The following is a 27592-nucleotide window of genomic DNA, read 5'->3' on the forward strand; positions in this document are numbered from 1 at the left end:
AACCTTAACCACTTCACAGGGAGCCATGCTCTTTATTCACTGTACATAGTCTGTCCTCTAGCGGTAAAAACGTGAACTACAATGCTATGGCTGTCGCCACACAATGTAGGTTTTAAACTCGTGTTATAGTTTCAGTGTCGGAGTTCAAACTAGGCTTGCAGTTTCCGAATGCCATTCGTGATGGGTGCTGTAAAAAGTTCTTGGCTCAAACGATTGAAGTGCACATAAGAAAAAAAAAAAAAAGAAGCTTACAGCAACTGGTATTCCCAGGCGGTCGCCCATCCAAGTACTAACCAGGCCCGACCCTGCTTAGCCTCCGAGATCGGACGAGATCGGGCGCTCTCAGGGTAGTATGGCCGTAAGCCGTGAGATCTCTCAGAATTTTTCGTTTTATAGACACAATCGCCCCTGAAACCATGCCAAGCAGCGGCGGGACTTGATGGCTGTGGTAAAAGTTTCCTTTCACAATTGACGTGGAAAAGAAAAAAAAAAGGCTTTCAGCACCTGGTATTCCCGGACGGTCTCCCTTCCCTTTTGTTTTTTTTGTTGTTTTTTTTTTACAACCAGGGCCGAAACAGGCTTTCTTCCAAGACTTTTGGTGTTTTATGGAAACGTGGCTATCATGAAAAGTTATTGACAGCTTTTTATGCGGTAGCACGAATTTGCCGTTGCGACCTGCATTTTGCTGAATCAAACTAAATGCCTTGAAAAGTTTAAAAACACTTCATGGAAGTGTTGTGTTGGGTTCTTTTACAAGTCAAGCCTGCTGCTTTGAGTTCACAGGGAGCCATGCTCACTGTACATAGTCTGCTCTCTAGCGGTAAAAAATTGAACTACAATGCTGTGGATGTCACCACATAATATAGCTTTCAAACTCGTGTTATAGTTTCAATGTCGGAGTTTAAATTAGGCTTGCTGTTTCCGGATGCCATTCGTGATGGGTGTTGTAAAAAATAGTTTCTTAAACGATTGAAGTGCACATAAGAAAAAGAAAAAGCTTACAGCACCTGGTATTCCCAGGCGGTCTCCCATCCAAGTACTAACCAGGCCCGACCCTGCTTAGCTTCCGAGATCGGACGAGATCGGGCGTTCTCAGGGTAGTATGGCCGTAAGCCGTGAGGTGACCCAACACTTTGCATTTTATAGACACAATCGCCCCTGAAACTAGCGAGCGAGCCAATGAAGCCTTCAAAACTGCTTCGGCACATGGAGACCAAGCATCCTGCATTAAAAGACAAACCTTAACCACTTCACAGGGAGCCATGCTCTTTATTCACTGTACATAGTCTGTCCTCTAGCGGTAAAAACGTGAACTACAATGCTATGGCTGTCGCCACACAATGTAGGTTTTAAACTCGTGTTATAGTTTCAGTGTCGGAGTTCAAACTAGGCTTGCAGTTTCCGAATGCCATTCGTGATGGGTGCTGTAAAAAGTTCTTGGCTCAAACGATTGAAGTGCACATAAGAAAAAAAAAAAAAAGAAGCTTACAGCAACTGGTATTCCCAGGCGGTCGCCCATCCAAGTACTAACCAGGCCCGACCCTGCTTAGCCTCCGAGATCGGACGAGATCGGGCGCTCTCAGGGTAGTATGGCCGTAAGCCGTGAGATCTCTCAGAATTTTTCATTTTATAGACACAATCGCCCCTGAAACCATGCCAAGCAGCGGCGGGACTTGATGGCTGTGGTAAAAGTTTCCTTTCACAATTGACGTGGAAAAGAAAAAAAAAAGGCTTTCAGCACCTGGTATTCCCGGACGGTCTCCCTTCCCTTTTGTTTTTTTTGTTGTTTTTTTTTTACAACCAGGGCCGAAACAGGCTTTCTTCCAAGACTTTTGGTGTTTTATGGAAACGTGGCTATCATGAAAAGTTATTGACAGCTTTTTATGCGGTAGCACGAATTTGCCGTTGCGACCTGCATTTTGCTGAATCAAAATAAATGCCTTGAAAAGTTTAAAAACACTTCATGGAAGTGTTGTGTTGGGTTCTTTTACAAGTCAAGCCTGCTGCTTTGAGTTCACAGGGAGCCATGCTCACTGTACATAGTCTGCTCTCTAGCGGTAAAAAATTGAACTACAATGCTGTGGATGTCACCACATAATATAGCTTTCAAACTCGTGTTATAGTTTCAATGTCGGAGTTTAAATTAGGCTTGCTGTTTCCGGATGCCATTCGTGATGGGTGTTGTAAAAAATAGTTTCTTAAACGATTGAAGTGCACATAAGAAAAAGAAAAAGCTTACAGCACCTGGTATTCCCAGGCGGTCTCCCATCCAAGTACTAACCAGGCCCGACCCTGCTTAGCTTCCGAGATCAGACGAGATCGGGCGTTCTCAGGGTAGTATGGCCGTAAGCCGTGAGGTGACCCAACACTTTGCATTTTATAGACACAATCGCCCCTGAAACTAGCGAGCGAGCCAATGAAGCCTTCAAAACTGCTTCGGCACATGGAGACCAAGCATCCTGCATTAAAAGACAAACCTTAACCACTTCACAGGGAGCCATGCTCTTTATTCACTGTACATAGTCTGTCCTCTAGCGGTAAAAACGTGAACCACAATGCTATGGCTGTCGCCACACAATGTAGGTTTTAAACTCGTGTTATAGTTTCAGTGTCGGAGTTCAAACTAGGCTTGCAGTTTCCGAATGCCATTCGTGATGGGTGCTGTAAAAAGTTCTTGGCTCAAACGATTGAAGTGCACATAAGAAAAAAAAAAAAAGAAGCTTACAGCAACTGGTATTCCCAGGCGGTCGCCCATCCAAGTACTAACCAGGCCCGACCCTGCTTAGCCTCCGAGATCGGACGAGATCGGGCGCTCTCAGGGTAGTATGGCCGTAAGCCGTGAGATCTCTCAGAATTTTTCGTTTTATAGACACAATCGCCCCTGAAACCATGCCAAGCAGCGGCGGGACTTGATGGCTGTGGTAAAAGTTTCCTTTCACAATTGACGTGGAAAAGAAAAAAAAAAGGCTTTCAGCACCTGGTATTCCCGGACGGTCTCCCTTCCCTTTTGTTTTTTTTGTTGTTTTTTTTTTACAACCAGGGCCGAAACAGGCTTTCTTCCAAGACTTTTGGTGTTTTATGGAAACGTGGCTATCATGAAAAGTTATTGACAGCTTTTTATGCGGTAGCACGAATTTGCCGTTGCGACCTGCATTTTGCTGAATCAAAATAAATGCCTTGAAAAGTTTAAAAACACTTCATGGAAGTGTTGTGTTGGGTTCTTTTACAAGTCAAGCCTGCTGCTTTGAGTTCACAGGGAGCCATGCTCACTGTACATAGTCTGCTCTCTAGCGGTAAAAAATTGAACTACAATGCTGTGGATGTCACCACATAATATAGCTTTCAAACTCGTGTTATAGTTTCAATGTCGGAGTTTAAATTAGGCTTGCTGTTTCCGGATGCCATTCGTGATGGGTGTTGTAAAAAATAGTTTCTTAAACGATTGAAGTGCACATAAGAAAAAGAAAAAGCTTACAGCACCTGGTATTCCCAGGCGGTCTCCCATCCAAGTACTAACCAGGCCCGACCCTGCTTAGCTTCCGAGATCGGACGAGATCGGGCGTTCTCAGGGTAGTATGGCCGTAAGCCGTGAGGTGACCCAACACTTTGCATTTTATAGACACAATCGCCCCTGAAACTAGCGAGCGAGCCAATGAAGCCTTCAAAACTGCTTCGGCACATGGAGACCAAGCATCCTGCATTAAAAGACAAACCTTAACCACTTCACAGGGAGCCATGCTCTTTATTCACTGTACATAGTCTGTCCTCTAGCGGTAAAAACGTGAACTACAATGCTATGGCTGTCGCCACACAATGTAGGTTTTAAACTCGTGTTATAGTTTCAGTGTCGGAGTTCAAACTAGGCTTGCAGTTTCCGAATGCCATTCGTGATGGGTGCTGTAAAAAGTTCTTGGCTCAAACGATTGAAGTGCACATAAGAAAAAAAAAAAAAAGAAGCTTACAGCAACTGGTATTCCCAGGCGGTCGCCCATCCAAGTACTAACCAGGCCCGACCCTGCTTAGCCTCCGAGATCGGACGAGATCGGGCGCTCTCAGGGTAGTATGGGCGTAAGCCGTGAGATCTCTCAGAATTTTTCATTTTATAGACACAATCGCCCCTGAAACCATGCCAAGCAGCGGCGGGACTTGATGGCTGTGGTAAAAGTTTCCTTTCACAATTGACGTGGAAAAGAAAAAAAAAAGGCTTTCAGCACCTGGTATTCCCGGACGGTCTCCCTTCCCTTTTGTTTTTTTTGTTGTTTTTTTTTTACAACCAGGGCCGAAACAGGCTTTCTTCCAAGACTTTTGGTGTTTTATGGAAACGTGGCTATCATGAAAAGTTATTGACAGCTTTTTATGCGGTAGCACGAATTTGCCGTTGCGACCTGCATTTTGCTGAATCAAAATAAATGCCTTGAAAAGTTTAAAAACACTTCATGGAAGTGTTGTGTTGGGTTCTTTTACAAGTCAAGCCTGCTGCTTTGAGTTCACAGGGAGCCATGCTCACTGTACATAGTCTGCTCTCTAGCGGTAAAAAATTGAACTACAATGCTGTGGATGTCACCACATAATATAGCTTTCAAACTCGTGTTATAGTTTCAATGTCGGAGTTTAAATTAGGCTTGCTGTTTCCGGATGCCATTCGTGATGGGTGTTGTAAAAAATAGTTTCTTAAACGATTGAAGTGCACATAAGAAAAAGAAAAAGCTTACAGCACCTGGTATTCCCAGGCGGTCTCCCATCCAAGTACTAACCAGGCCCGACCCTGCTTAGCTTCCGAGATCAGACGAGATCGGGCGTTCTCAGGGTAGTATGGCCGTAAGCCGTGAGGTGACCCAACACTTTGCATTTTATAGACACAATCGCCCCTGAAACTAGCGAGCGAGCCAATGAAGCCTTCAAAACTGCTTCGGCACATGGAGACCAAGCATCCTGCATTAAAAGACAAACCTTAACCACTTCACAGGGAGCCATGCTCTTTATTCACTGTACATAGTCTGTCCTCTAGCGGTAAAAACGTGAACCACAATGCTATGGCTGTCGCCACACAATGTAGGTTTTAAACTCGTGTTATAGTTTCAGTGTCGGAGTTCAAACTAGGCTTGCAGTTTCCGAATGCCATTCGTGATGGGTGCTGTAAAAAGTTCTTGGCTCAAACGATTGAAGTGCACATAAGAAAAAAAAAAAAAGAAGCTTACAGCAACTGGTATTCCCAGGCGGTCGCCCATCCAAGTACTAACCAGGCCCGACCCTGCTTAGCCTCCGAGATCGGACGAGATCGGGCGCTCTCAGGGTAGTATGGCCGTAAGCCGTGAGATCTCTCAGAATTTTTCGTTTTATAGACACAATCGCCCCTGAAACCATGCCAAGCAGCGGCGGGACTTGATGGCTGTGGTAAAAGTTTCCTTTCACAATTGACGTGGAAAAGAAAAAAAAAAGGCTTTCAGCACCTGGTATTCCCGGACGGTCTCCCTTCCCTTTTGTTTTTTTTGTTGTTTTTTTTTTACAACCAGGGCCGAAACAGGCTTTCTTCCAAGACTTTTGGTGTTTTATGGAAACGTGGCTATCATGAAAAGTTATTGACAGCTTTTTATGCGGTAGCACGAATTTGCCGTTGCGACCTGCATTTTGCTGAATCAAAATAAATGCCTTGAAAAGTTTAAAAACACTTCATGGAAGTGTTGTGTTGGGTTCTTTTACAAGTCAAGCCTGCTGCTTTGAGTTCACAGGGAGCCATGCTCACTGTACATAGTCTGCTCTCTAGCGGTAAAAAATTGAACTACAATGCTGTGGATGTCACCACATAATATAGCTTTCAAACTCGTGTTATAGTTTCAATGTCGGAGTTTAAATTAGGCTTGCTGTTTCCGGATGCCATTCGTGATGGGTGTTGTAAAAAATAGTTTCTTAAACGATTGAAGTGCACATAAGAAAAAGAAAAAGCTTACAGCACCTGGTATTCCCAGGCGGTCTCCCATCCAAGTACTAACCAGGCCCGACCCTGCTTAGCTTCCGAGATCGGACGAGATCGGGCGTTCTCAGGGTAGTATGGCCGTAAGCCGTGAGGTGACCCAACACTTTGCATTTTATAGACACAATCGCCCCTGAAACTAGCGAGCGAGCCAATGAAGCCTTCAAAACTGCTTCGGCACATGGAGACCAAGCATCCTGCATTAAAAGACAAACCTTAACCACTTCACAGGGAGCCATGCTCTTTATTCACTGTACATAGTCTGTCCTCTAGCGGTAAAAACGTGAACTACAATGCTATGGCTGTCGCCACACAATGTAGGTTTTAAACTCGTGTTATAGTTTCAGTGTCGGAGTTCAAACTAGGCTTGCAGTTTCCGAATGCCATTCGTGATGGGTGCTGTAAAAAGTTCTTGGCTCAAACGATTGAAGTGCACATAAGAAAAAAAAAAAAAAGAAGCTTACAGCAACTGGTATTCCCAGGCGGTCGCCCATCCAAGTACTAACCAGGCCCGACCCTGCTTAGCCTCCGAGATCGGGCGCTCTCAGGGTAGTATGGCCGTAAGCCGTGAGATCTCTCAGAATTTTTCGTTTTATAGACACAATCGCCCCTGAAACCATGCCAAGCAGCGGCGGGACTTGATGGCTGTGGTAAAAGTTTCCTTTCACAATTGACGTGGAAAAGAAAAAAAAAAGGCTTTCAGCACCTGGTATTCCCGGACGGTCTCCCTTCCCTTTTGTTTTTTTTGTTGTTTTTTTTTTACAACCAGGGCCGAAACAGGCTTTCTTCCAAGACTTTTGGTGTTTTATGGAAACGTGGCTATCATGAAAAGTTATTGACAGCTTTTTATGCGGTAGCACGAATTTGCCGTTGCGACCTGCATTTTGCTGAATCAAAATAAATGCCTTGAAAAGTTTAAAAACACTTCATGGAAGTGTTGTGTTGGGTTCTTTTACAAGTCAAGCCTGCTGCTTTGAGTTCACAGGGAGCCATGCTCACTGTACATAGTCTGCTCTCTAGCGGTAAAAAATTGAACTACAATGCTGTGGATGTCACCACATAATATAGCTTTCAAACTCGTGTTATAGTTTCAATGTCGGAGTTTAAATTAGGCTTGCTGTTTCCGGATGCCATTCGTGATGGGTGTTGTAAAAAATAGTTTCTTAAACGATTGAAGTGCACATAAGAAAAAGAAAAAGCTTACAGCACCTGGTATTCCCAGGCGGTCTCCCATCCAAGTACTAACCAGGCCCGACCCTGCTTAGCTTCCGAGATCGGACGAGATCGGGCGTTCTCAGGGTAGTATGGCCGTAAGCCGTGAGGTGACCCAACACTTTGCATTTTATAGACACAATCGCCCCTGAAACTAGCGAGCGAGCCAATGAAGCCTTCAAAACTGCTTCGGCACATGGAGACCAAGCATCCTGCATTAAAAGACAAACCTTAACCACTTCACAGGGAGCCATGCTCTTTATTCACTGTACATAGTCTGTCCTCTAGCGGTAAAAACGTGAACTACAATGCTATGGCTGTCGCCACACAATGTAGGTTTTAAACTCGTGTTATAGTTTCAGTGTCGGAGTTCAAACTAGGCTTGCAGTTTCCGAATGCCATTCGTGATGGGTGCTGTAAAAAGTTCTTGGCTCAAACGATTGAAGTGCACATAAGAAAAAAAAAAAAAAGAAGCTTACAGCAACTGGTATTCCCAGGCGGTCGCCCATCCAAGTACTAACCAGGCCCGACCCTGCTTAGCCTCCGAGATCGGACGAGATCGGGCGCTCTCAGGGTAGTATGGCCGTAAGCCGTGAGATCTCTCAGAATTTTTCGTTTTATAGACACAATCGCCCCTGAAACCATGCCAAGCAGCGGCGGGACTTGATGGCTGTGGTAAAAGTTTCCTTTCACAATTGACGTGGAAAAGAAAAAAAAAAGGCTTTCAGCACCTGGTATTCCCGGACGGTCTCCCTTCCCTTTTGTTTTTTTTGTTGTTTTTTTTTTACAACCAGGGCCGAAACAGGCTTTCTTCCAAGACTTTTGGTGTTTTATGGAAACGTGGCTATCATGAAAAGTTATTGACAGCTTTTTATGCGGTAGCACGAATTTGCCGTTGCGACCTGCATTTTGCTGAATCAAAATAAATGCCTTGAAAAGTTTAAAAACACTTCATGGAAGTGTTGTGTTGGGTTCTTTTACAAGTCAAGCCTGCTGCTTTGAGTTCACAGGGAGCCATGCTCACTGTACATAGTCTGCTCTCTAGCGGTAAAAAATTGAACTACAATGCTGTGGATGTCACCACATAATATAGCTTTCAAACTCGTGTTATAGTTTCAATGTCGGAGTTTAAATTAGGCTTGCTGTTTCCGGATGCCATTCGTGATGGGTGTTGTAAAAAATAGTTTCTTAAACGATTGAAGTGCACATAAGAAAAAGAAAAAGCTTACAGCACCTGGTATTCCCAGGCGGTCTCCCATCCAAGTACTAACCAGGCCCGACCCTGCTTAGCTTCCGAGATCGGACAAGATCGGGCGTTCTCAGGGTAGTATGGCCGTAAGCCGTGAGGTGACCCAACACTTTGCATTTTATAGACACAATCGCCCCTGAAACTAGCGAGCGAGCCAATGAAGCCTTCAAAACTGCTTCGGCACATGGAGACCAAGCATCCTGCATTAAAAGACAAACCTTAACCACTTCACAGGGAGCCATGCTCTTTATTCACTGTACATAGTCTGTCCTCTAGCGGTAAAAACGTGAACTACAATGCTATGGCTGTCGCCACACAATGTAGGTTTTAAACTCGTGTTATAGTTTCAGTGTCGGAGTTCAAACTAGGCTTGCAGTTTCCGAATGCCATTCGTGATGGGTGCTGTAAAAAGTTCTTGGCTCAAACGATTGAAGTGCACATAAGAAAAAAAAAAAAAAGAAGCTTACAGCAACTGGTATTCCCAGGCGGTCGCCCATCCAAGTACTAACCAGGCCCGACCCTGCTTAGCCTCCGAGATCGGACGAGATCGGGCGCTCTCAGGGTAGTATGGCCGTAAGCCGTGAGATCTCTCAGAATTTTTCGTTTTATAGACACAATCGCCCCTGAAACCATGCCAAGCAGCGGCGGGACTTGATGGCTGTGGTAAAAGTTTCCTTTCACAATTGACGTGGAAAAGAAAAAAAAAAGGCTTTCAGCACCTGGTATTCCCGGACGGTCTCCCTTCCCTTTTGTTTTTTTTGTTGTTTTTTTTTTACAACCAGGGCCGAAACAGGCTTTCTTCCAAGACTTTTGGTGTTTTATGGAAACGTGGCTATCATGAAAAGTTATTGACAGCTTTTTATGCGGTAGCACGAATTTGCCGTTGCGACCTGCATTTTGCTGAATCAAAATAAATGCCTTGAAAAGTTTAAAAACACTTCATGGAAGTGTTGTGTTGGGTTCTTTTACAAGTCAAGCCTGCTGCTTTGAGTTCACAGGGAGCCATGCTCACTGTACATAGTCTGCTCTCTAGCGGTAAAAAATTGAACTACAATGCTGTGGATGTCACCACATAATATAGCTTTCAAACTCGTGTTATAGTTTCAATGTCGGAGTTTAAATTAGGCTTGCTGTTTCCGGATGCCATTCGTGATGGGTGTTGTAAAAAATAGTTTCTTAAACGATTGAAGTGCACATAAGAAAAAGAAAAAGCTTACAGCACCTGGTATTCCCAGGCGGTCTCCCATCCAAGTACTAACCAGGCCCAACCCTGCTTAGCTTCCGAGATCGGACGAGATCGGGCGTTCTCAGGGTAGTATGGCCGTAAGCCGTGAGGTGACCCAACACTTTGCATTTTATAGACACAATCGCCCCTGAAACTAGCGAGCGAGCCAATGAAGCCTTCAAAACTGCTTCGGCACATGGAGACCAAGCATCCTGCATTAAAAGACAAACCTTAACCACTTCACAGGGAGCCATGCTCTTTATTCACTGTACATAGTCTGTCCTCTAGCGGTAAAAACGTGAACTACAATGCTATGGCTGTCGCCACACAATGTAGGTTTTAAACTCGTGTTATAGTTTCAGTGTCGGAGTTCAAACTAGGCTTGCAGTTTCCGAATGCCATTCGTGATGGGTGCTGTAAAAAGTTCTTGGCTCAAACGATTGAAGTGCACATAAGAAAAAAAAAAAAAAGAAGCTTACAGCAACTGGTATTCCCAGGCGGTCGCCCATCCAAGTACTGACCAGGCCCGACCCTGCTTAGCCTCCGAGATCGGACGAGATCGGGCGCTCTCAGGGTAGTATGGCCGTAAGCCGTGAGATCTCTCAGAATTTTTCGTTTTATAGACACAATCGCCCCTGAAACCATGCCAAGCAGCGGCGGGACTTGATGGCTGTGGTAAAAGTTTCCTTTCACAATTGACGTGGAAAAGAAAAAAAAAAGGCTTTCAGCACCTGGTATTCCCGGACGGTCTCCCTTCCCTTTTGTTTTTTTTGTTGTTTTTTTTTTACAACCAGGGCCGAAACAGGCTTTCTTCCAAGACTTTTGGTGTTTTATGGAAACGTGGCTATCATGAAAAGTTATTGACAGCTTTTTATGCGGTAGCACGAATTTGCCGTTGCGACCTGCATTTTGCTGAATCAAAATAAATGCCTTGAAAAGTTTAAAAACACTTCATGGAAGTGTTGTGTTGGGTTCTTTTACAAGTCAAGCCTGCTGCTTTGAGTTCACAGGGAGCCATGCTCACTGTACATAGTCTGCTCTCTAGCGGTAAAAAATTGAACTACAATGCTGTGGATGTCACCACATAATATAGCTTTCAAACTCGTGTTATAGTTTCAATGTCGGAGTTTAAATTAGGCTTGCTGTTTCCGGATGCCATTCGTGATGGGTGTTGTAAAAAATAGTTTCTTAAACGATTGAAGTGCACATAAGAAAAAGAAAAAGCTTACAGCACCTGGTATTCCCAGGCGGTCTCCCATCCAAGTACTAACCAGGCCCGACCCTGCTTAGCTTCCGAGATCGGACGAGATCGGGCGTTCTCAGGGTAGTATGGCCGTAAGCCGTGAGGTGACCCAACACTTTGCATTTTATAGACACAATCGCCCCTGAAACTAGCGAGCGAGCCAATGAAGCCTTCAAAACTGCTTCGGCACATGGAGACCAAGCATCCTGCATTAAAAGACAAACCTTAACCACTTCACAGGGAGCCATGCTCTTTATTCACTGTACATAGTCTGTCCTCTAGCGGTAAAAACGTGAACTACAATGCTATGGCTGTCGCCACACAATGTAGGTTTTAAACTCGTGTTATAGTTTCAGTGTCGGAGTTCAAACTAGGCTTGCAGTTTCCGAATGCCATTCGTGATGGGTGCTGTAAAAAGTTCTTGGCTCAAACGATTGAAGTGCACATAAGAAAAAAAAAAAAAAGAAGCTTACAGCAACTGGTATTCCCAGGCGGTCGCCCATCCAAGTACTAACCAGGCCCGACCCTGCTTAGCCTCCAAGATCGGACGAGATCGGGCGCTCTCAGGGTAGTATGGCCGTAAGCCGTGAGATCTCTCAGAATTTTTCGTTTTATAGACACAATCGCCCCTGAAACCATGCCAAGCAGCGGCGGGACTTGATGGCTGTGGTAAAAGTTTCCTTTCACAATTGACGTGGAAAAGAAAAAAAAAAGGCTTTCAGCACCTGGTATTCCCGGACGGTCTCCCTTCCCTTTTGTTTTTTTTGTTGTTTTTTTTTTACAACCAGGGCCGAAACAGGCTTTCTTCCAAGACTTTTGGTGTTTTATGGAAACGTGGCTATCATGAAAAGTTATTGACAGCTTTTTATGCGGTAGCACGAATTTGCCGTTGCGACCTGCATTTTGCTGAATCAAAATAAATGCCTTGAAAAGTTTAAAAACACTTCATGGAAGTGTTGTGTTGGGTTCTTTTACAAGTCAAGCCTGCTGCTTTGAGTTCACAGGGAGCCATGCTCACTGTACATAGTCTGCTCTCTAGCGGTAAAAAATTGAACTACAATGCTGTGGATGTCACCACATAATATAGCTTTCAAACTCGTGTTATAGTTTCAATGTCGGAGTTTAAATTAGGCTTGCTGTTTCCGGATGCCATTCGTGATGGGTGTTGTAAAAAATAGTTTCTTAAACGATTGAAGTGCACATAAGAAAAAGAAAAAGCTTACAGCACCTGGTATTCCCAGGCGGTCTCCCATCCAAGTACTAACCAGGCCCGACGCTGCTTAGCTTCCGAGATCGGACGAGATCGGGCGTTCTCAGGGTAGTATGGCCGTAAGCCGTGAGGTGACCCAACACTTTGCATTTTATAGACACAATCGCCCCTGAAACTAGCGAGCGAGCCAATGAAGCCTTCAAAACTGCTTCGGCACATGGAGACCAAGCATCCTGCATTAAAAGACAAACCTTAACCACTTCACAGGGAGCCATGCTCTTTATTCACTGTACATAGTCTGTCCTCTAGCGGTAAAAACGTGAACTACAATGCTATGGCTGTCGCCACACAATGTAGGTTTTAAACTCGTGTTATAGTTTCAGTGTCGGAGTTCAAACTAGGCTTGCAGTTTCCGAATGCCATTCGTGATGGGTGCTGTAAAAAGTTCTTGGCTCAAACGATTGAAGTGCACATAAGAAAAAAAAAAAAAAGAAGCTTACAGCAACTGGTATTCCCAGGCGGTCGCCCATCCAAGTACTAACCAGGCCCGACCCTGCTTAGCCTCCGAGATCGGACGAGATCGGGCGCTCTCAGGGTAGTATGGCCGTAAGCCGTGAGATCTCTCAGAATTTTTCGTTTTATAGACACAATCGCCCCTGAAACCATGCCAAGCAGCGGCGGGACTTGATGGCTGTGGTAAAAGTTTCCTTTCACAATTGACGTGGAAAAGAAAAAAAAAAGGCTTTCAGCACCTGGTATTCCCGGACGGTCTCCCTTCCCTTTTGTTTTTTTTGTTGTTTTTTTTTTACAACCAGGGCCGAAACAGGCTTTCTTCCAAGACTTTTGGTGTTTTATGGAAACGTGGCTATCATGAAAAGTTATTGACAGCTTTTTATGCGGTAGCACGAATTTGCCGTTGCGACCTGCATTTTGCTGAATCAAAATAAATGCCTTGAAAAGTTTAAAAACACTTCATGGAAGTGTTGTGTTGGGTTCTTTTACAAGTCAAGCCTGCTGCTTTGAGTTCACAGGGAGCCATGCTCACTGTACATAGTCTGCTCTCTAGCGGTAAAAAATTGAACTACAATGCTGTGGATGTCACCACATAATATAGCTTTCAAACTCGTGTTATAGTTTCAATGTCGGAGTTTAAATTAGGCTTGCTGTTTCCGGATGCCATTCGTGATGGGTGTTGTAAAAAATAGTTTCTTAAACGATTGAAGTGCACATAAGAAAAAGAAAAAGCTTACAGCACCTGGTATTCCCAGGCGGTCTCCCATCCAAGTACTAACCAGGCCCAACCCTGCTTAGCTTCCGAGATCGGACGAGATCGGGCGTTCTCAGGGTAGTATGGCCGTAAGCCGTGAGGTGACCCAACACTTTGCATTTTATAGACACAATCGCCCCTGAAACTAGCGAGCGAGCCAATGAAGCCTTCAAAACTGCTTCGGCACATGGAGACCAAGCATCCTGCATTAAAAGACAAACCTTAACCACTTCACAGGGAGCCATGCTCTTTATTCACTGTACATAGTCTGTCCTCTAGCGGTAAAAACGTGAACTACAATGCTATGGCTGTCGCCACACAATGTAGGTTTTAAACTCGTGTTATAGTTTCAGTGTCGGAGTTCAAACTAGGCTTGCAGTTTCCGAATGCCATTCGTGATGGGTGCTGTAAAAAGTTCTTGGCTCAAACGATTGAAGTGCACATAAGAAAAAAAAAAAAAAGAAGCTTACAGCAACTGGTATTCCCAGGCGGTCGCCCATCCAAGTACTGACCAGGCCCGACCCTGCTTAGCCTCCGAGATCGGACGAGATCGGGCGCTCTCAGGGTAGTATGGCCGTAAGCCGTGAGATCTCTCAGAATTTTTCGTTTTATAGACACAATCGCCCCTGAAACCATGCCAAGCAGCGGCGGGACTTGATGGCTGTGGTAAAAGTTTCCTTTCACAATTGACGTGGAAAAGAAAAAAAAAAGGCTTTCAGCACCTGGTATTCCCGGACGGTCTCCCTTCCCTTTTGTTTTTTTTGTTGTTTTTTTTTTACAACCAGGGCCGAAACAGGCTTTCTTCCAAGACTTTTGGTGTTTTATGGAAACGTGGCTATCATGAAAAGTTATTGACAGCTTTTTATGCGGTAGCACGAATTTGCCGTTGCGACCTGCATTTTGCTGAATCAAAATAAATGCCTTGAAAAGTTTAAAAACACTTCATGGAAGTGTTGTGTTGGGTTCTTTTACAAGTCAAGCCTGCTGCTTTGAGTTCACAGGGAGCCATGCTCACTGTACATAGTCTGCTCTCTAGCGGTAAAAAATTGAACTACAATGCTGTGGATGTCACCACATAATATAGCTTTCAAACTCGTGTTATAGTTTCAATGTCGGAGTTTAAATTAGGCTTGCTGTTTCCGGATGCCATTCGTGATGGGTGTTGTAAAAAATAGTTTCTTAAACGATTGAAGTGCACATAAGAAAAAGAAAAAGCTTACAGCACCTGGTATTCCCAGGCGGTCTCCCATCCAAGTACTAACCAGGCCCGACCCTGCTTAGCTTCCGAGATCGGACGAGATCGGGCGTTCTCAGGGTAGTATGGCCGTAAGCCGTGAGGTGACCCAACACTTTGCATTTTATAGACACAATCGCCCCTGAAACTAGCGAGCGAGCCAATGAAGCCTTCAAAACTGCTTCGGCACATGGAGACCAAGCATCCTGCATTAAAAGACAAACCTTAACCACTTCACAGGGAGCCATGCTCTTTATTCACTGTACATAGTCTGTCCTCTAGCGGTAAAAACGTGAACTACAATGCTATGGCTGTCGCCACACAATGTAGGTTTTAAACTCGTGTTATAGTTTCAGTGTCGGAGTTCAAACTAGGCTTGCAGTTTCCGAATGCCATTCGTGATGGGTGCTGTAAAAAGTTCTTGGCTCAAACGATTGAAGTGCACATAAGAAAAAAAAAAAAAAGAAGCTTACAGCAACTGGTATTCCCAGGCGGTCGCCCATCCAAGTACTAACCAGGCCCGACCCTGCTTAGCCTCCGAGATCGGACGAGATCGGGCGCTCTCAGGGTAGTATGGCCGTAAGCCGTGAGATCTCTCAGAATTTTTCGTTTTATAGACACAATCGCCCCTGAAACCATGCCAAGCAGCGGCGGGACTTGATGGCTGTGGTAAAAGTTTCCTTTCACAATTGACGTGGAAAAGAAAAAAAAAAGGCTTTCAGCACCTGGTATTCCCGGACGGTCTCCCTTCCCTTTTGTTTTTTTTGTTGTTTTTTTTTTACAACCAGGGCCGAAACAGGCTTTCTTCCAAGACTTTTGGTGTTTTATGGAAACGTGGCTATCATGAAAAGTTATTGACAGCTTTTTATGCGGTAGCACGAATTTGCCGTTGCGACCTGCATTTTGCTGAATCAAAATAAATGCCTTGAAAAGTTTAAAAACACTTCATGGAAGTGTTGTGTTGGGTTCTTTTACAAGTCAAGCCTGCTGCTTTGAGTTCACAGGGAGCCATGCTCACTGTACATAGTCTGCTCTCTAGCGGTAAAAAATTGAACTACAATGCTGTGGATGTCACCACATAATATAGCTTTCAAACTCGTGTTATAGTTTCAATGTCGGAGTTTAAATTAGGCTTGCTGTTTCCGGATGCCATTCGTGATGGGTGTTGTAAAAAATAGTTTCTTAAACGATTGAAGTGCACATAAGAAAAAGAAAAAGCTTACAGCACCTGGTATTCCCAGGCGGTCTCCCATCCAAGTACTAACCAGGCCCGACCCTGCTTAGCTTCCGAGATCGGACGAGATCGGGCGTTCTCAGGGTAGTATGGCCGTAAGCCGTGAGGTGACCCAACACTTTGCATTTTATAGACACAATCGCCCCTGAAACTAGCGAGCGAGCCAATGAAGCCTTCAAAACTGCTTCGGCACATGGAGACCAAGCATCCTGCATTAAAAGACAAACCTTAACCACTTCACAGGGAGCCATGCTCTTTATTCACTGTACATAGTCTGTCCTCTAGCGGTAAAAACGTGAACTACAATGCTATGGCTGTCGCCACACAATGTAGGTTTTAAACTCGTGTTATAGTTTCAGTGTCGGAGTTCAAACTAGGCTTGCAGTTTCCGAATGCCATTCGTGATGGGTGCTGTAAAAAGTTCTTGGCTCAAACGATTGAAGTGCACATAAGAAAAAAAAAAAAAAGAAGCTTACAGCAACTGGTATTCCCAGGCGGTCGCCCATCCAAGTACTAACCAGGCCCGACCCTGCTTAGCCTCCGAGATCGGACGAGATCGGGCGCTCTCAGGGTAGTATGGCCGTAAGCCGTGAGATCTCTCAGAATTTTTCGTTTTATAGACACAATCGCCCCTGAAACCATGCCAAGCAGCGGCGGGACTTGATGGCTGTGGTAAAAGTTTCCTTTCACAATTGACGTGGAAAAGAAAAAAAAAAGGCTTTCAGCACCTGGTATTCCCGGACGGTCTCCCTTCCCTTTTGTTTTTTTTGTTGTTTTTTTTTTACAACCAGGGCCGAAACAGGCTTTCTTCCAAGACTTTTGGTGTTTTATGGAAACGTGGCTATCATGAAAAGTTATTGACAGCTTTTTATGCGGTAGCACGAATTTGCCGTTGCGACCTGCATTTTGCTGAATCAAAATAAATGCCTTGAAAAGTTTAAAAACACTTCATGGAAGTGTTGTGTTGGGTTCTTTTACAAGTCAAGCCTGCTGCTTTGAGTTCACAGGGAGCCATGCTCACTGTACATAGTCTGCTCTCTAGCGGTAAAAAATTGAACTACAATGCTGTGGATGTCACCACATAATATAGCTTTCAAACTCGTGTTATAGTTTCAATGTCGGAGTTTAAATTAGGCTTGCTGTTTCCGGATGCCATTCGTGATGGGTGTTGTAAAAAATAGTTTCTTAAACGATTGAAGTGCACATAAGAAAAAGAAAAAGCTTACAGCACCTGGTATTCCCAGGCGGTCTCCCATCCAAGTACTAACCAGGCCCGACCCTGCTTAGCTTCCGAGATCAGACGAGATCGGGCGTTCTCAGGGTAGTATGGCCGTAAGCCGTGAGGTGACCCAACACTTTGCATTTTATAGACACAATCGCCCCTGAAACTAGCGAGCGAGCCAATGAAGCCTTCAAAACTGCTTCGGCACATGGAGACCAAGCATCCTGCATTAAAAGACAAACCTTAACCACTTCACAGGGAGCCATGCTCTTTATTCACTGTACATAGTCTGTCCTCTAGCGGTAAAAACGTGAACTACAATGCTATGGCTGTCGCCACACAATGTAGGTTTTAAACTCGTGTTATAGTTTCAGTGTCGGAGTTCAAACTAGGCTTGCAGTTTCCGAATGCCATTCGTGATGGGTGCTGTAAAAAGTTCTTGGCTCAAACGATTGAAGTGCACATAAGAAAAAAAAAAAAAAGAAGCTTACAGCAACTGGTATTCCCAGGCGGTCGCCCATCCAAGTACTAACCAGGCCCGACCCTGCTTAGCCTCCGAGATCGGACGAGATCGGGCGCTCTCAGGGTAGTATGGCCGTAAGCCGTGAGATCTCTCAGAATTTTTCGTTTTATAGACACAATCGCCCCTGAAACCATGCCAAGCAGCGGCGGGACTTGATGGCTGTGGTAAAAGTTTCCTTTCACAATTGACGTGGAAAAGAAAAAAAAAAGGCTTTCAGCACCTGGTATTCCCGGACGGTCTCCCTTCCCTTTTGTTTTTTTTGTTGTTTTTTTTTTACAACCAGGGCCGAAACAGGCTTTCTTCCAAGACTTTTGGTGTTTTATGGAAACGTGGCTATCATGAAAAGTTATTGACAGCTTTTTATGCGGTAGCACGAATTTGCCGTTGCGACCTGCATTTTGCTGAATCAAAATAAATGCCTTGAAAAGTTTAAAAACACTTCATGGAAGTGTTGTGTTGGGTTCTTTTACAAGTCAAGCCTGCTGCTTTGAGTTCACAGGGAGCCATGCTCACTGTACATAGTCTGCTCTCTAGCGGTAAAAAATTGAACTACAATGCTGTGGATGTCACCACATAATATAGCTTTCAAACTCGTGTTATAGTTTCAATGTCGGAGTTTAAATTAGGCTTGCTGTTTCCGGATGCCATTCGTGATGGGTGTTGTAAAAAATAGTTTCTTAAACGATTGAAGTGCACATAAGAAAAAGAAAAAGCTTACAGCACCTGGTATTCCCAGGCGGTCTCCCATCCAAGTACTAACCAGGCCCGACCCTGCTTAGCTTCCGAGATCGGACGAGATCGGGCGTTCTCAGGGTAGTATGGCCGTAAGCCGTGAGGTGACCCAACACTTTGCATTTTATAGACACAATCGCCCCTGAAACTAGCGAGCGAGCCAATGAAGCCTTCAAAACTGCTTCGGCACATGGAGACCAAGCATCCTGCATTAAAAGACAAACCTTAACCACTTCACAGGGAGCCATGCTCTTTATTCACTGTACATAGTCTGTCCTCTAGCGGTAAAAACGTGAACTACAATGCTATGGCTGTCGCCACACAATGTAGGTTTTAAACTCGTGTTATAGTTTCAGTGTCGGAGTTCAAACTAGGCTTGCAGTTTCCGAATGCCATTCGTGATGGGTGCTGTAAAAAGTTCTTGGCTCAAACGATTGAAGTGCACATAAGAAAAAAAAAAAAAAGAAGCTTACAGCAACTGGTATTCCCAGGCGGTCGCCCATCCAAGTACTAACCAGGCCCGACCCTGCTTAGCCTCCGAGATCGGACGAGATCGGGCGCTCTCAGGGTAGTATGGCCGTAAACCGTGAGATCTCTCAGAATTTTTCGTTTTATAGACACAATCGCCCCTGAAACCATGCCAAGCAGCGGCGGGACTTGATGGCTGTGGTAAAAGTTTCCTTTCACAATTGACGTGGAAAAGAAAAAAAAAAGGCTTTCAGCACCTGGTATTCCCGGACGGTCTCCCTTCCCTTTTGTTTTTTTTGTTGTTTTTTTTTTTACAACCAGGGCCGAAACAGGCTTTCTTCCAAGACTTTTGGTGTTTTATGGAAACGTGGCTATCATGAAAAGTTATTGACAGCTTTTTATGCGGTAGCACGAATTTGCCGTTGCGACCTGCATTTTGCTGAATCAAAATAAATGCCTTGAAAAGTTTAAAAACACTTCATGGAAGTGTTGTGTTGGGTTCTTTTACAAGTCAAGCCTGCTGCTTTGAGTTCACAGGGAGCCATGCTCACTGTACATAGTCTGCTCTCTAGCGGTAAAAAATTGAACTACAATGCTGTGGATGTCACCACATAATATAGCTTTCAAACTCGTGTTATAGTTTCAATGTCGGAGTTTAAATTAGGCTTGCTGTTTCCGGATGCCATTCGTGATGGGTGTTGTAAAAAATAGTTTCTTAAACGATTGAAGTGCACATAAGAAAAAGAAAAAGCTTACAGCACCTGGTATTCCCAGGCGGTCTCCCATCCAAGTACTAACCAGGCCCGACCCTGCTTAGCTTCCGAGATCGGACGAGATCGGGCGTTCTCAGGGTAGTATGGCCGTAAGCCGTGAGGTGACCCAACACTTTGCATTTTATAGACACAATCGCCCCTGAAACTAGCGAGCGAGCCAATGAAGCCTTCAAAACTGCTTCGGCACATGGAGACCAAGCATCCTGCATTAAAAGACAAACCTTAACCACTTCACAGGGAGCCATGCTCTTTATTCACTGTACATAGTCTGTCCTCTAGCGGTAAAAACGTGAACTACAATGCTATGGTTGTCGCCACACAATGTAGGTTTTAAACTCGTGTTATAGTTTCAGTGTCGGAGTTCAAACTAGGCTTGCAGTTTCCGAATGCCATTCGTGATGGGTGCTGTAAAAAGTTCTTGGCTCAAACGATTGAAGTGCACATAAGAAAAAAAAAAAAAAGAAGCTTACAGCAACTGGTATTCCCAGGCGGTCGCCCATCCAAGTACTAACCAGGCCCGACCCTGCTTAGCCTCCGAGATCGGACGAGATCGGGCGCTCTCAGGGTAGTATGGCCGTAAGCCGTGAGATCTCTCAGAATTTTTCATTTTATAGACACAATCGCCCCTGAAACCATGCCAAGCAGCGGCGGGACTTGATGGCTGTGGTAAAAGTTTCCTTTCACAATTGACGTGGAAAAGAAAAAAAAAAGGCTTTCAGCACCTGGTATTCCCGGACGGTCTCCCTTCCCTTTTGTTTTTTTTGTTGGTTTTTTTTTACAACCAGGGCCGAAACAGGCTTTCTTCCAAGACTTTTGGTGTTTTATGGAAACGTGGCTATCATGAAAAGTTATTGACAGCTTTTTATGCGGTAGCACGAATTTGCCGTTGCGACCTGCATTTTGCTGAATCAAAATAAATGCCTTGAAAAGTTTAAAAACACTTCATGGAAGTGTTGTGTTGGGTTCTTTTACAAGTCAAGCCTGCTGCTTTGAGTTCACAGGGAGCCATGCTCACTGTACATAGTCTGCTCTCTAGCGGTAAAAAATTGAACTACAATGCTGTGGATGTCACCACATAATATAGCTTTCAAACTCGTGTTATAGTTTCAATGTCGGAGTTTAAATTAGGCTTGCTGTTTCCGGATGCCATTCGTGATGGGTGTTGTAAAAAATAGTTTCTTAAACGATTGAAGTGCACATAAGAAAAAGAAAAAGCTTACAGCACCTGGTATTCCCAGGCGGTCTCCCATCCAAGTACTAACCAGGCCCGACCCTGCTTAGCTTCCGAGATCGGACGAGATCGGGCGTTCTCAGGGTAGTATGGCCGTAAGCCGTGAGGTGACCCAACACTTTGCATTTTATAGACACAATCGCCCCTGAAACTAGCGAGCGAGCCAATGAAGCCTTCAAAACTGCTTCGGCACATGGAGACCAAGCATCCTGCATTAAAAGACAAACCTTAACCACTTCACAGGGAGCCATGCTCTTTATTCACTGTACATAGTCTGTCCTCTAGCGGTAAAAACGTGAACTACAATGCTATGGCTGTCGCCACACAATGTAGGTTTTAAACTCGTGTTATAGTTTCAGTGTCGGAGTTCAAACTAGGCTTGCAGTTTCCGAATGCCATTCGTGATGGGTGCTGTAAAAAGTTCTTGGCTCAAACGATTGAAGTGCACATAAGAAAAAAAAAAAAAAAAAGCTTACAGCAACTGGTATTCCCAGGCGGTCGCCCATCCAAGTACTAACCAGGCCCGACCCTGCTTAGCCTCCGAGATCGGACGAGATCGGGCGCTCTCAGGGTAGTATGGCCGTAAGCCGTGAGATCTCTCAGAATTTTTCGTTTTATAGACACAATCGCCCCTGAAACCATGCCAAGCAGCGGCGGGACTTGATGGCTGTGGTAAAAGTTTCCTTTCACAATTGACGTGGAAAAGAAAAAAAAAAGGCTTTCAGCACCTGGTATTCCCGGACGGTCTCCCTTCCCTTTTGTTTTTTTTGTTGTTTTTTTTTTACAACCAGGGCCGAAACAGGCTTTCTTCCAAGACTTTTGGTGTTTTATGGAAACGTGGCTATCATGAAAAGTTATTGACAGCTTTTTATGCGGTAGCACGAATTTGCCGTTGCGACCTGCATTTTGCTGAATCAAAATAAATGCCTTGAAAAGTTTAAAAACACTTCATGGAAGTGTTGTGTTGGGTTCTTTTACAAGTCAAGCCTGCTGCTTTGAGTTCACAGGGAGCCATGCTCACTGTACATAGTCTGCTCTCTAGCGGTAAAAAATTGAACTACAATGCTGTGGATGTCACCACATAATATAGCTTTCAAACTCGTGTTATAGTTTCAATGTCGGAGTTTAAATTAGGCTTGCTGTTTCCGGATGCCATTCGTGATGGGTGTTGTAAAAAATAGTTTCTTAAACGATTGAAGTGCACATAAGAAAAAGAAAAAGCTTACAGCACCTGGTATTCCCAGGCGGTCTCCCATCCAAGTACTAACCAGGCCCGACCCTGCTTAGCTTCCGAGATCGGACGAGATCGGGCGTTCTCAGGGTAGTATGGCCGTAAGCCGTGAGGTGACCCAACACTTTGCATTTTATAGACACAATCGCCCCTGAAACTAGCGAGCGAGCCAATGAAGCCTTCAAAACTGCTTCGGCACATGGAGACCAAGCATCCTGCATTAAAAGACAAACCTTAACCACTTCACAGGGAGCCATGCTCTTTATTCACTGTACATAGTCTGTCCTCTAGCGGTAAAAACGTGAACTACAATGCTATGGCTGTCGCCACACAATGTAGGTTTTAAACTCGTGTTATAGTTTCAGTGTCGGAGTTCAAACTAGGCTTGCAGTTTCCGAATGCCATTCGTGATGGGTGCTGTAAAAAGTTCTTGGCTCAAACGATTGAAGTGCACATAAGAAAAAAAAAAAAAAGAAGCTTACAGCAACTGGTATTCCCAGGCGGTCGCCCATCCAAGTACTAACCAGGCCCGACCCTGCTTAGCCTCCGAGATCGGACGAGATCGGGCGCTCTCAGGGTAGTATGGCCGTAAGCCGTGAGATCTCTCAGAATTTTTCGTTTTATAGACACAATCGCCCCTGAAACCATGCCAAGCAGCGGCGGGACTTGATGGCTGTGGTAAAAGTTTCCTTTCACAATTGACGTGGAAAAGAAAAAAAAAAGGCTTTCAGCACCTGGTATTCCCGGACGGTCTCCCTTCCCTTTTGTTTTTTTTGTTGGTTTTTTTTTTACAACCAGGGCCGAAACAGGCTTTCTTCCAAGACTTTTGGTGTTTTATGGAAACGTGGCTATCATGAAAAGTTATTGACAGCTTTTTATGCGGTAGCACGAATTTGCCGTTGCGACCTGCATTTTGCTGAATCAAAATAAATGCCTTGAAAAGTTTAAAAACACTTCATGGAAGTGTTGTGTTGGGTTCTTTTACAAGTCAAGCCTGCTGCTTTGAGTTCACAGGGAGCCATGCTCACTGTACATAGTCTGCTCTCTAGCGGTAAAAAATTGAACTACAATGCTGTGGATGTCACCACATAATATAGCTTTCAAACTCGTGTTATAGTTTCAATGTCGGAGTTTAAATTAGGCTTGCTGTTTCCGGATGCCATTCGTGATGGGTGTTGTAAAAAATAGTTTCTTAAACGATTGAAGTGCACATAAGAAAAAGAAAAAGCTTACAGCACCTGGTATTCCCAGGCGGTCTCCCATCCAAGTACTAACCAGGCCCGACCCTGCTTAGCTTCCGAGATCGGACGAGATCGGGCGTTCTCAGGGTAGTATGGCCGTAAGCCGTGAGGTGACCCAACACTTTGCATTTTATAGACACAATCGCCCCTGAAACTAGCGAGCGAGCCAATGAAGCCTTCAAAACTGCTTCGGCACATGGAGACCAAGCATCCTGCATTAAAAGACAAACCTTAACCACTTCACAGGGAGCCATGCTCTTTATTCACTGTACATAGTCTGTCCTCTAGCGGTAAAAACGTGAACTACAATGCTATGGTTGTCGCCACACAATGTAGGTTTTAAACTCGTGTTATAGTTTCAGTGTCGGAGTTCAAACTAGGCTTGCAGTTTCCGAATGCCATTCGTGATGGGTGCTGTAAAAAGTTCTTGGCTCAAACGATTGAAGTGCACATAAGAAAAGAAAAAAAAAGAAGCTTACAGCAACTGGTATTCCCAGGCGGTCGCCCATCCAAGTACTAACCAGGCCCGACCCTGCTTAGCCTCCGAGATCGGACGAGATCGGGCGCTCTCAGGGTAGTATGGCCGTAAGCCGTGAGATCTCTCAGAATTTTTCATTTTATAGACACAATCGCCCCTGAAACCATGCCAAGCAGCGGCGGGACTTGATGGCTGTGGTAAAAGTTTCCTTTCACAATTGACGTGGAAAAGAAAAAAAAAAGGCTTTCAGCACCTGGTATTCCCGGACGGTCTCCCTTCCCTTTTGTTTTTTTTGTTGTTTTTTTTTTACAACCAGGGCCGAAACAGGCTTTCTTCCAAGACTTTTGGTGTTTTATGGAAACGTGGCTATCATGAAAAGTTATTGACAGCTTTTTATGCGGTAGCACGAATTTGCCGTTGCGACCTGCATTTTGCTGAATCAAAATAAATGCCTTGAAAAGTTTAAAAACACTTCATGGAAGTGTTGTGTTGGGTTCTTTTACAAGTCAAGCCTGCTGCTTTGAGTTCACAGGGAGCCATGCTCACTGTACATAGTCTGCTCTCTAGCGGTAAAAAATTGAACTACAATGCTGTGGATGTCACCACATAATATAGCTTTCAAACTCGTGTTATAGTTTCAATGTCGGAGTTTAAATTAGGCTTGCTGTTTCCGGATGCCATTCGTGATGGGTGTTGTAAAAAATAGTTTCTTAAACGATTGAAGTGCACATAAGAAAAAGAAAAAGCTTACAGCACCTGGTATTCCCAGGCGGTCTCCCATCCAAGTACTAACCAGGCCCGACCCTGCTTAGCTTCCGAGATCGGACGAGATCGGGCGTTCTCAGGGTAGTATGGCCGTAAGCCGTGAGGTGACCCAACACTTTGCATTTTATAGACACAATCGCCCCTGAAACTAGCGAGCGAGCCAATGAAGCCTTCAAAACTGCTTCGGCACATGGAGACCAAGCATCCTGCATTAAAAGACAAACCTTAACCACTTCACAGGGAGCCATGCTCTTTATTCACTGTACATAGTCTGTCCTCTAGCGGTAAAAACGTGAACTACAATGCTATGGCTGTCGCCACACAATGTAGGTTTTAAACTCGTGTTATAGTTTCAGTGTCGGAGTTCAAACTAGGCTTGCAGTTTCCGAATGCCATTCGTGATGGGTGCTGTAAAAAGTTCTTGGCTCAAACGATTGAAGTGCACATAAGAAAAAAAAAAAAAAGAAGCTTACAGCAACTGGTATTCCCAGGCGGTCGCCCATCCAAGTACTAACCAGGCCCGACCCTGCTTAGCCTCCGAGATCGGACGAGATCGGGCGCTCTCAGGGTAGTATGGCCGTAAGCCGTGAGATCTCTCAGAATTTTTCGTTTTATAGACACAATCGCCCCTGAAACCATGCCAAGCAGCGGCGGGACTTGATGGCTGTGGTAAAAGTTTCCTTTCACAATTGACGTGGAAAAGAAAAAAAAAAGGCTTTCAGCACCTGGTATTCCCGGACGGTCTCCCTTCCCTTTTGTTTTTTTTGTTGTTTTTTTTTTACAACCAGGGCCGAAACAGGCTTTCTTCCAAGACTTTTGGTGTTTTATGGAAACGTGGCTATCATGAAAAGTTATTGACAGCTTTTTATGCGGTAGCACGAATTTGCCGTTGCGACCTGCATTTTGCTGAATCAAAATAAATGCCTTGAAAAGTTTAAAAACACTTCATGGAAGTGTTGTGTTGGGTTCTTTTACAAGTCAAGCCTGCTGCTTTGAGTTCACAGGGAGCCATGCTCACTGTACATAGTCTGCTCTCTAGCGGTAAAAAATTGAACTACAATGCTGTGGATGTCACCACATAATATAGCTTTCAAACTCGTGTTATAGTTTCAATGTCGGAGTTTAAATTAGGCTTGCTGTTTCCGGATGCCATTCGTGATGGGTGTTGTAAAAAATAGTTTCTTAAACGATTGAAGTGCACATAAGAAAAAGAAAAAGCTTACAGCACCTGGTATTCCCAGGCGGTCTCCCATCCAAGTACTAACCAGGCCCGACCCTGCTTAGCTTCCGAGATCGGACGAGATCGGGCGTTCTCAGGGTAGTATGGCCGTAAGCCGTGAGGTGACCCAACACTTTGCATTTTATAGACACAATCGCCCCTGAAACTAGCGAGCGAGCCAATGAAGCCTTCAAAACTGCTTCGGCACATGGAGACCAAGCATCCTGCATTAAAAGACAAACCTTAACCACTTCACAGGGAGCCATGCTCTTTATTCACTGTACATAGTCTGTCCTCTAGCGGTAAAAACGTGAACTACAATGCTATGGCTGTCGCCACACAATGTAGGTTTTAAACTCGTGTTATAGTTTCAGTGTCGGAGTTCAAACTAGGCTTGCAGTTTCCGAATGCCATTCGTGATGGGTGCTGTAAAAAGTTCTTGGCTCAAACGATTGAAGTGCACATAAGAAAAAAAAAAAAAAGAAGCTTACAGCAACTGGTATTCCCAGGCGGTCGCCCATCCAAGTACTAACCAGGCCCGACCCTGCTTAGCCTCCGAGATCGGACGAGATCGGGCGCTCTCAGGGTAGTATGGCCGTAAGCCGTGAGATCTCTCAGAATTTTTCGTTTTATAGACACAATCGCCCCTGAAACCATGCCAAGCAGCGGCGGGACTTGATGGCTGTGGTAAAAGTTTCCTTTCACAATTGACGTGGAAAAGAAAAAAAAAAGGCTTTCAGCACCTGGTATTCCCGGACGGTCTCCCTTCCCTTTTGTTTTTTTTGTTGGTTTTTTTTTTACAACCAGGGCCGAAACAGGCTTTCTTCCAAGACTTTTGGTGTTTTATGGAAACGTGGCTATCATGAAAAGTTATTGACAGCTTTTTATGCGGTAGCACGAATTTGCCGTTGCGACCTGCATTTTGCTGAATCAAAATAAATGCCTTGAAAAGTTTAAAAACACTTCATGGAAGTGTTGTGTTGGGTTCTTTTACAAGTCAAGCCTGCTGCTTTGAGTTCACAGGGAGCCATGCTCACTGTACATAGTCTGCTCTCTAGCGGTAAAAAATTGAACTACAATGCTGTGGATGTCACCACATAATATAGCTTTCAAACTCGTGTTATAGTTTCAATGTCGGAGTTTAAATTAGGCTTGCTGTTTCCGGATGCCATTCGTGATGGGTGTTGTAAAAAATAGTTTCTTAAACGATTGAAGTGCACATAAGAAAAAGAAAAAGCTTACAGCACCTGGTATTCCCAGGCGGTCTCCCATCCAAGTACTAACCAGGCCCAACCCTGCTTAGCTTCCGAGATCGGACGAGATCGGGCGTTCTCAGGGTAGTATGGCCGTAAGCCGTGAGGTGACCCAACACTTTGCATTTTATAGACACAATCGCCCCTGAAACTAGCGAGCGAGCCAATGAAGCCTTCAAAACTGCTTCGGCACATGGAGACCAAGCATCCTGCATTAAAAGACAAACCTTAACCACTTCACAGGGAGCCATGCTCTTTATTCACTGTACATAGTCTGTCCTCTAGCGGTAAAAACGTGAACTACAATGCTATGGTTGTCGCCACACAATGTAGGTTTTAAACTCGTGTTATAGTTTCAGTGTCGGAGTTCAAACTAGGCTTGCAGTTTCCGAATGCCATTCGTGATGGGTGCTGTAAAAAGTTCTTGGCTCAAACGATTGAAGTGCACATAAGAAAAAAAAAAAAAAGAAGCTTACAGCAACTGGTATTCCCAGGCGGTCGCCCATCCAAGTACTAACCAGGCCCGACCCTGCTTAGCCTCCGAGATCGGACGAGATCGGGCGCTCTCAGGGTAGTATGGCCGTAAGCCGTGAGATCTCTCAGAATTTTTC

The 27592-nt window shown here is 44.6% G+C and overlaps 43 non-coding genes and 2 pseudogenes across 43 annotated transcripts; all 45 read right to left on the reverse strand.

Annotated features, from left to right (window-relative positions):
• Positions 1-245: 245 nt before the first annotated feature.
• LOC148398900 (5S ribosomal RNA) lies at positions 246-364 on the reverse strand. Its single transcript, XR_015858335.1, has one exon. It is a non-coding gene; the product is annotated as a 5S ribosomal RNA (ribosomal RNA).
• A 631-nt stretch (positions 365-995) lies between these two features.
• LOC148398901 (5S ribosomal RNA) lies at positions 996-1114 on the reverse strand. The gene has a single exon (XR_015858431.1). It is a non-coding gene; the product is annotated as a 5S ribosomal RNA (ribosomal RNA).
• Positions 1115-1482: 368 nt separating this feature from the next.
• On the reverse strand, positions 1483-1601 carry LOC148398902 (5S ribosomal RNA). Its single transcript, XR_015858336.1, has one exon. It is a non-coding gene; the product is annotated as a 5S ribosomal RNA (ribosomal RNA).
• A 631-nt stretch (positions 1602-2232) lies between these two features.
• LOC148398903 (5S ribosomal RNA) lies at positions 2233-2351 on the reverse strand. The gene has a single exon (XR_015858286.1). It is a non-coding gene; the product is annotated as a 5S ribosomal RNA (ribosomal RNA).
• A 367-nt stretch (positions 2352-2718) lies between these two features.
• On the reverse strand, positions 2719-2837 carry LOC148398904 (5S ribosomal RNA). Its single transcript, XR_015858337.1, has one exon. It is a non-coding gene; the product is annotated as a 5S ribosomal RNA (ribosomal RNA).
• A 631-nt stretch (positions 2838-3468) lies between these two features.
• Positions 3469-3587, reverse strand: LOC148398905 (5S ribosomal RNA). The gene has a single exon (XR_015858432.1). It is a non-coding gene; the product is annotated as a 5S ribosomal RNA (ribosomal RNA).
• Positions 3588-3955: 368 nt separating this feature from the next.
• On the reverse strand, positions 3956-4074 carry LOC148398906 (5S ribosomal RNA; annotated as a pseudogene).
• Positions 4075-4705: 631 nt separating this feature from the next.
• LOC148398907 (5S ribosomal RNA) lies at positions 4706-4824 on the reverse strand. Its single transcript, XR_015858287.1, has one exon. It is a non-coding gene; the product is annotated as a 5S ribosomal RNA (ribosomal RNA).
• Positions 4825-5191: 367 nt separating this feature from the next.
• LOC148398908 (5S ribosomal RNA) lies at positions 5192-5310 on the reverse strand. The gene has a single exon (XR_015858338.1). It is a non-coding gene; the product is annotated as a 5S ribosomal RNA (ribosomal RNA).
• Positions 5311-5941: 631 nt separating this feature from the next.
• On the reverse strand, positions 5942-6060 carry LOC148398909 (5S ribosomal RNA). The gene has a single exon (XR_015858434.1). It is a non-coding gene; the product is annotated as a 5S ribosomal RNA (ribosomal RNA).
• A 368-nt stretch (positions 6061-6428) lies between these two features.
• On the reverse strand, positions 6429-6537 carry LOC148398910 (5S ribosomal RNA; annotated as a pseudogene).
• A 631-nt stretch (positions 6538-7168) lies between these two features.
• Positions 7169-7287, reverse strand: LOC148398911 (5S ribosomal RNA). Its single transcript, XR_015858436.1, has one exon. It is a non-coding gene; the product is annotated as a 5S ribosomal RNA (ribosomal RNA).
• A 368-nt stretch (positions 7288-7655) lies between these two features.
• Positions 7656-7774, reverse strand: LOC148398912 (5S ribosomal RNA). The gene has a single exon (XR_015858339.1). It is a non-coding gene; the product is annotated as a 5S ribosomal RNA (ribosomal RNA).
• A 631-nt stretch (positions 7775-8405) lies between these two features.
• LOC148398913 (5S ribosomal RNA) lies at positions 8406-8524 on the reverse strand. Its single transcript, XR_015858294.1, has one exon. It is a non-coding gene; the product is annotated as a 5S ribosomal RNA (ribosomal RNA).
• Positions 8525-8892: 368 nt separating this feature from the next.
• Positions 8893-9011, reverse strand: LOC148398914 (5S ribosomal RNA). Its single transcript, XR_015858340.1, has one exon. It is a non-coding gene; the product is annotated as a 5S ribosomal RNA (ribosomal RNA).
• A 631-nt stretch (positions 9012-9642) lies between these two features.
• Positions 9643-9761, reverse strand: LOC148398915 (5S ribosomal RNA). Its single transcript, XR_015858422.1, has one exon. It is a non-coding gene; the product is annotated as a 5S ribosomal RNA (ribosomal RNA).
• Positions 9762-10129: 368 nt separating this feature from the next.
• Positions 10130-10248, reverse strand: LOC148398916 (5S ribosomal RNA). Its single transcript, XR_015858363.1, has one exon. It is a non-coding gene; the product is annotated as a 5S ribosomal RNA (ribosomal RNA).
• Positions 10249-10879: 631 nt separating this feature from the next.
• LOC148398917 (5S ribosomal RNA) lies at positions 10880-10998 on the reverse strand. Its single transcript, XR_015858437.1, has one exon. It is a non-coding gene; the product is annotated as a 5S ribosomal RNA (ribosomal RNA).
• Positions 10999-11366: 368 nt separating this feature from the next.
• Positions 11367-11485, reverse strand: LOC148398918 (5S ribosomal RNA). Its single transcript, XR_015858372.1, has one exon. It is a non-coding gene; the product is annotated as a 5S ribosomal RNA (ribosomal RNA).
• A 631-nt stretch (positions 11486-12116) lies between these two features.
• Positions 12117-12235, reverse strand: LOC148398919 (5S ribosomal RNA). The gene has a single exon (XR_015858297.1). It is a non-coding gene; the product is annotated as a 5S ribosomal RNA (ribosomal RNA).
• A 368-nt stretch (positions 12236-12603) lies between these two features.
• On the reverse strand, positions 12604-12722 carry LOC148398920 (5S ribosomal RNA). The gene has a single exon (XR_015858341.1). It is a non-coding gene; the product is annotated as a 5S ribosomal RNA (ribosomal RNA).
• Positions 12723-13353: 631 nt separating this feature from the next.
• LOC148398921 (5S ribosomal RNA) lies at positions 13354-13472 on the reverse strand. Its single transcript, XR_015858433.1, has one exon. It is a non-coding gene; the product is annotated as a 5S ribosomal RNA (ribosomal RNA).
• Positions 13473-13840: 368 nt separating this feature from the next.
• Positions 13841-13959, reverse strand: LOC148398922 (5S ribosomal RNA). The gene has a single exon (XR_015858364.1). It is a non-coding gene; the product is annotated as a 5S ribosomal RNA (ribosomal RNA).
• Positions 13960-14590: 631 nt separating this feature from the next.
• LOC148398923 (5S ribosomal RNA) lies at positions 14591-14709 on the reverse strand. The gene has a single exon (XR_015858438.1). It is a non-coding gene; the product is annotated as a 5S ribosomal RNA (ribosomal RNA).
• Positions 14710-15077: 368 nt separating this feature from the next.
• Positions 15078-15196, reverse strand: LOC148398924 (5S ribosomal RNA). The gene has a single exon (XR_015858342.1). It is a non-coding gene; the product is annotated as a 5S ribosomal RNA (ribosomal RNA).
• A 631-nt stretch (positions 15197-15827) lies between these two features.
• On the reverse strand, positions 15828-15946 carry LOC148398925 (5S ribosomal RNA). The gene has a single exon (XR_015858439.1). It is a non-coding gene; the product is annotated as a 5S ribosomal RNA (ribosomal RNA).
• Positions 15947-16314: 368 nt separating this feature from the next.
• Positions 16315-16433, reverse strand: LOC148398926 (5S ribosomal RNA). Its single transcript, XR_015858343.1, has one exon. It is a non-coding gene; the product is annotated as a 5S ribosomal RNA (ribosomal RNA).
• Positions 16434-17064: 631 nt separating this feature from the next.
• LOC148398927 (5S ribosomal RNA) lies at positions 17065-17183 on the reverse strand. Its single transcript, XR_015858288.1, has one exon. It is a non-coding gene; the product is annotated as a 5S ribosomal RNA (ribosomal RNA).
• Positions 17184-17551: 368 nt separating this feature from the next.
• On the reverse strand, positions 17552-17670 carry LOC148398928 (5S ribosomal RNA). The gene has a single exon (XR_015858344.1). It is a non-coding gene; the product is annotated as a 5S ribosomal RNA (ribosomal RNA).
• A 631-nt stretch (positions 17671-18301) lies between these two features.
• LOC148398929 (5S ribosomal RNA) lies at positions 18302-18420 on the reverse strand. The gene has a single exon (XR_015858274.1). It is a non-coding gene; the product is annotated as a 5S ribosomal RNA (ribosomal RNA).
• Positions 18421-18788: 368 nt separating this feature from the next.
• On the reverse strand, positions 18789-18907 carry LOC148398930 (5S ribosomal RNA). The gene has a single exon (XR_015858370.1). It is a non-coding gene; the product is annotated as a 5S ribosomal RNA (ribosomal RNA).
• Positions 18908-19539: 632 nt separating this feature from the next.
• LOC148398931 (5S ribosomal RNA) lies at positions 19540-19658 on the reverse strand. Its single transcript, XR_015858275.1, has one exon. It is a non-coding gene; the product is annotated as a 5S ribosomal RNA (ribosomal RNA).
• Positions 19659-20026: 368 nt separating this feature from the next.
• On the reverse strand, positions 20027-20145 carry LOC148398932 (5S ribosomal RNA). The gene has a single exon (XR_015858346.1). It is a non-coding gene; the product is annotated as a 5S ribosomal RNA (ribosomal RNA).
• Positions 20146-20776: 631 nt separating this feature from the next.
• LOC148398933 (5S ribosomal RNA) lies at positions 20777-20895 on the reverse strand. The gene has a single exon (XR_015858276.1). It is a non-coding gene; the product is annotated as a 5S ribosomal RNA (ribosomal RNA).
• Positions 20896-21263: 368 nt separating this feature from the next.
• LOC148398934 (5S ribosomal RNA) lies at positions 21264-21382 on the reverse strand. The gene has a single exon (XR_015858347.1). It is a non-coding gene; the product is annotated as a 5S ribosomal RNA (ribosomal RNA).
• A 631-nt stretch (positions 21383-22013) lies between these two features.
• LOC148398935 (5S ribosomal RNA) lies at positions 22014-22132 on the reverse strand. Its single transcript, XR_015858277.1, has one exon. It is a non-coding gene; the product is annotated as a 5S ribosomal RNA (ribosomal RNA).
• A 368-nt stretch (positions 22133-22500) lies between these two features.
• On the reverse strand, positions 22501-22619 carry LOC148398936 (5S ribosomal RNA). The gene has a single exon (XR_015858348.1). It is a non-coding gene; the product is annotated as a 5S ribosomal RNA (ribosomal RNA).
• Positions 22620-23251: 632 nt separating this feature from the next.
• Positions 23252-23370, reverse strand: LOC148398937 (5S ribosomal RNA). Its single transcript, XR_015858278.1, has one exon. It is a non-coding gene; the product is annotated as a 5S ribosomal RNA (ribosomal RNA).
• A 368-nt stretch (positions 23371-23738) lies between these two features.
• LOC148398938 (5S ribosomal RNA) lies at positions 23739-23857 on the reverse strand. Its single transcript, XR_015858349.1, has one exon. It is a non-coding gene; the product is annotated as a 5S ribosomal RNA (ribosomal RNA).
• Positions 23858-24488: 631 nt separating this feature from the next.
• LOC148398939 (5S ribosomal RNA) lies at positions 24489-24607 on the reverse strand. Its single transcript, XR_015858280.1, has one exon. It is a non-coding gene; the product is annotated as a 5S ribosomal RNA (ribosomal RNA).
• A 368-nt stretch (positions 24608-24975) lies between these two features.
• LOC148398940 (5S ribosomal RNA) lies at positions 24976-25094 on the reverse strand. Its single transcript, XR_015858350.1, has one exon. It is a non-coding gene; the product is annotated as a 5S ribosomal RNA (ribosomal RNA).
• Positions 25095-25725: 631 nt separating this feature from the next.
• Positions 25726-25844, reverse strand: LOC148398941 (5S ribosomal RNA). The gene has a single exon (XR_015858281.1). It is a non-coding gene; the product is annotated as a 5S ribosomal RNA (ribosomal RNA).
• Positions 25845-26212: 368 nt separating this feature from the next.
• LOC148398942 (5S ribosomal RNA) lies at positions 26213-26331 on the reverse strand. The gene has a single exon (XR_015858351.1). It is a non-coding gene; the product is annotated as a 5S ribosomal RNA (ribosomal RNA).
• Positions 26332-26963: 632 nt separating this feature from the next.
• On the reverse strand, positions 26964-27082 carry LOC148398943 (5S ribosomal RNA). The gene has a single exon (XR_015858279.1). It is a non-coding gene; the product is annotated as a 5S ribosomal RNA (ribosomal RNA).
• Positions 27083-27450: 368 nt separating this feature from the next.
• Positions 27451-27569, reverse strand: LOC148398944 (5S ribosomal RNA). The gene has a single exon (XR_015858352.1). It is a non-coding gene; the product is annotated as a 5S ribosomal RNA (ribosomal RNA).
• Positions 27570-27592: the final 23 nt, after the last annotated feature.

Source organism: Syngnathus floridae, chromosome 4 (genome assembly GCF_059516105.1).
Source record: "Syngnathus floridae isolate MCC-2025c chromosome 4, RoL_Sflo_1.0, whole genome shotgun sequence".
Classification (NCBI taxonomy): Eukaryota; Metazoa; Chordata; class Actinopteri; order Syngnathiformes; family Syngnathidae; genus Syngnathus; species Syngnathus floridae.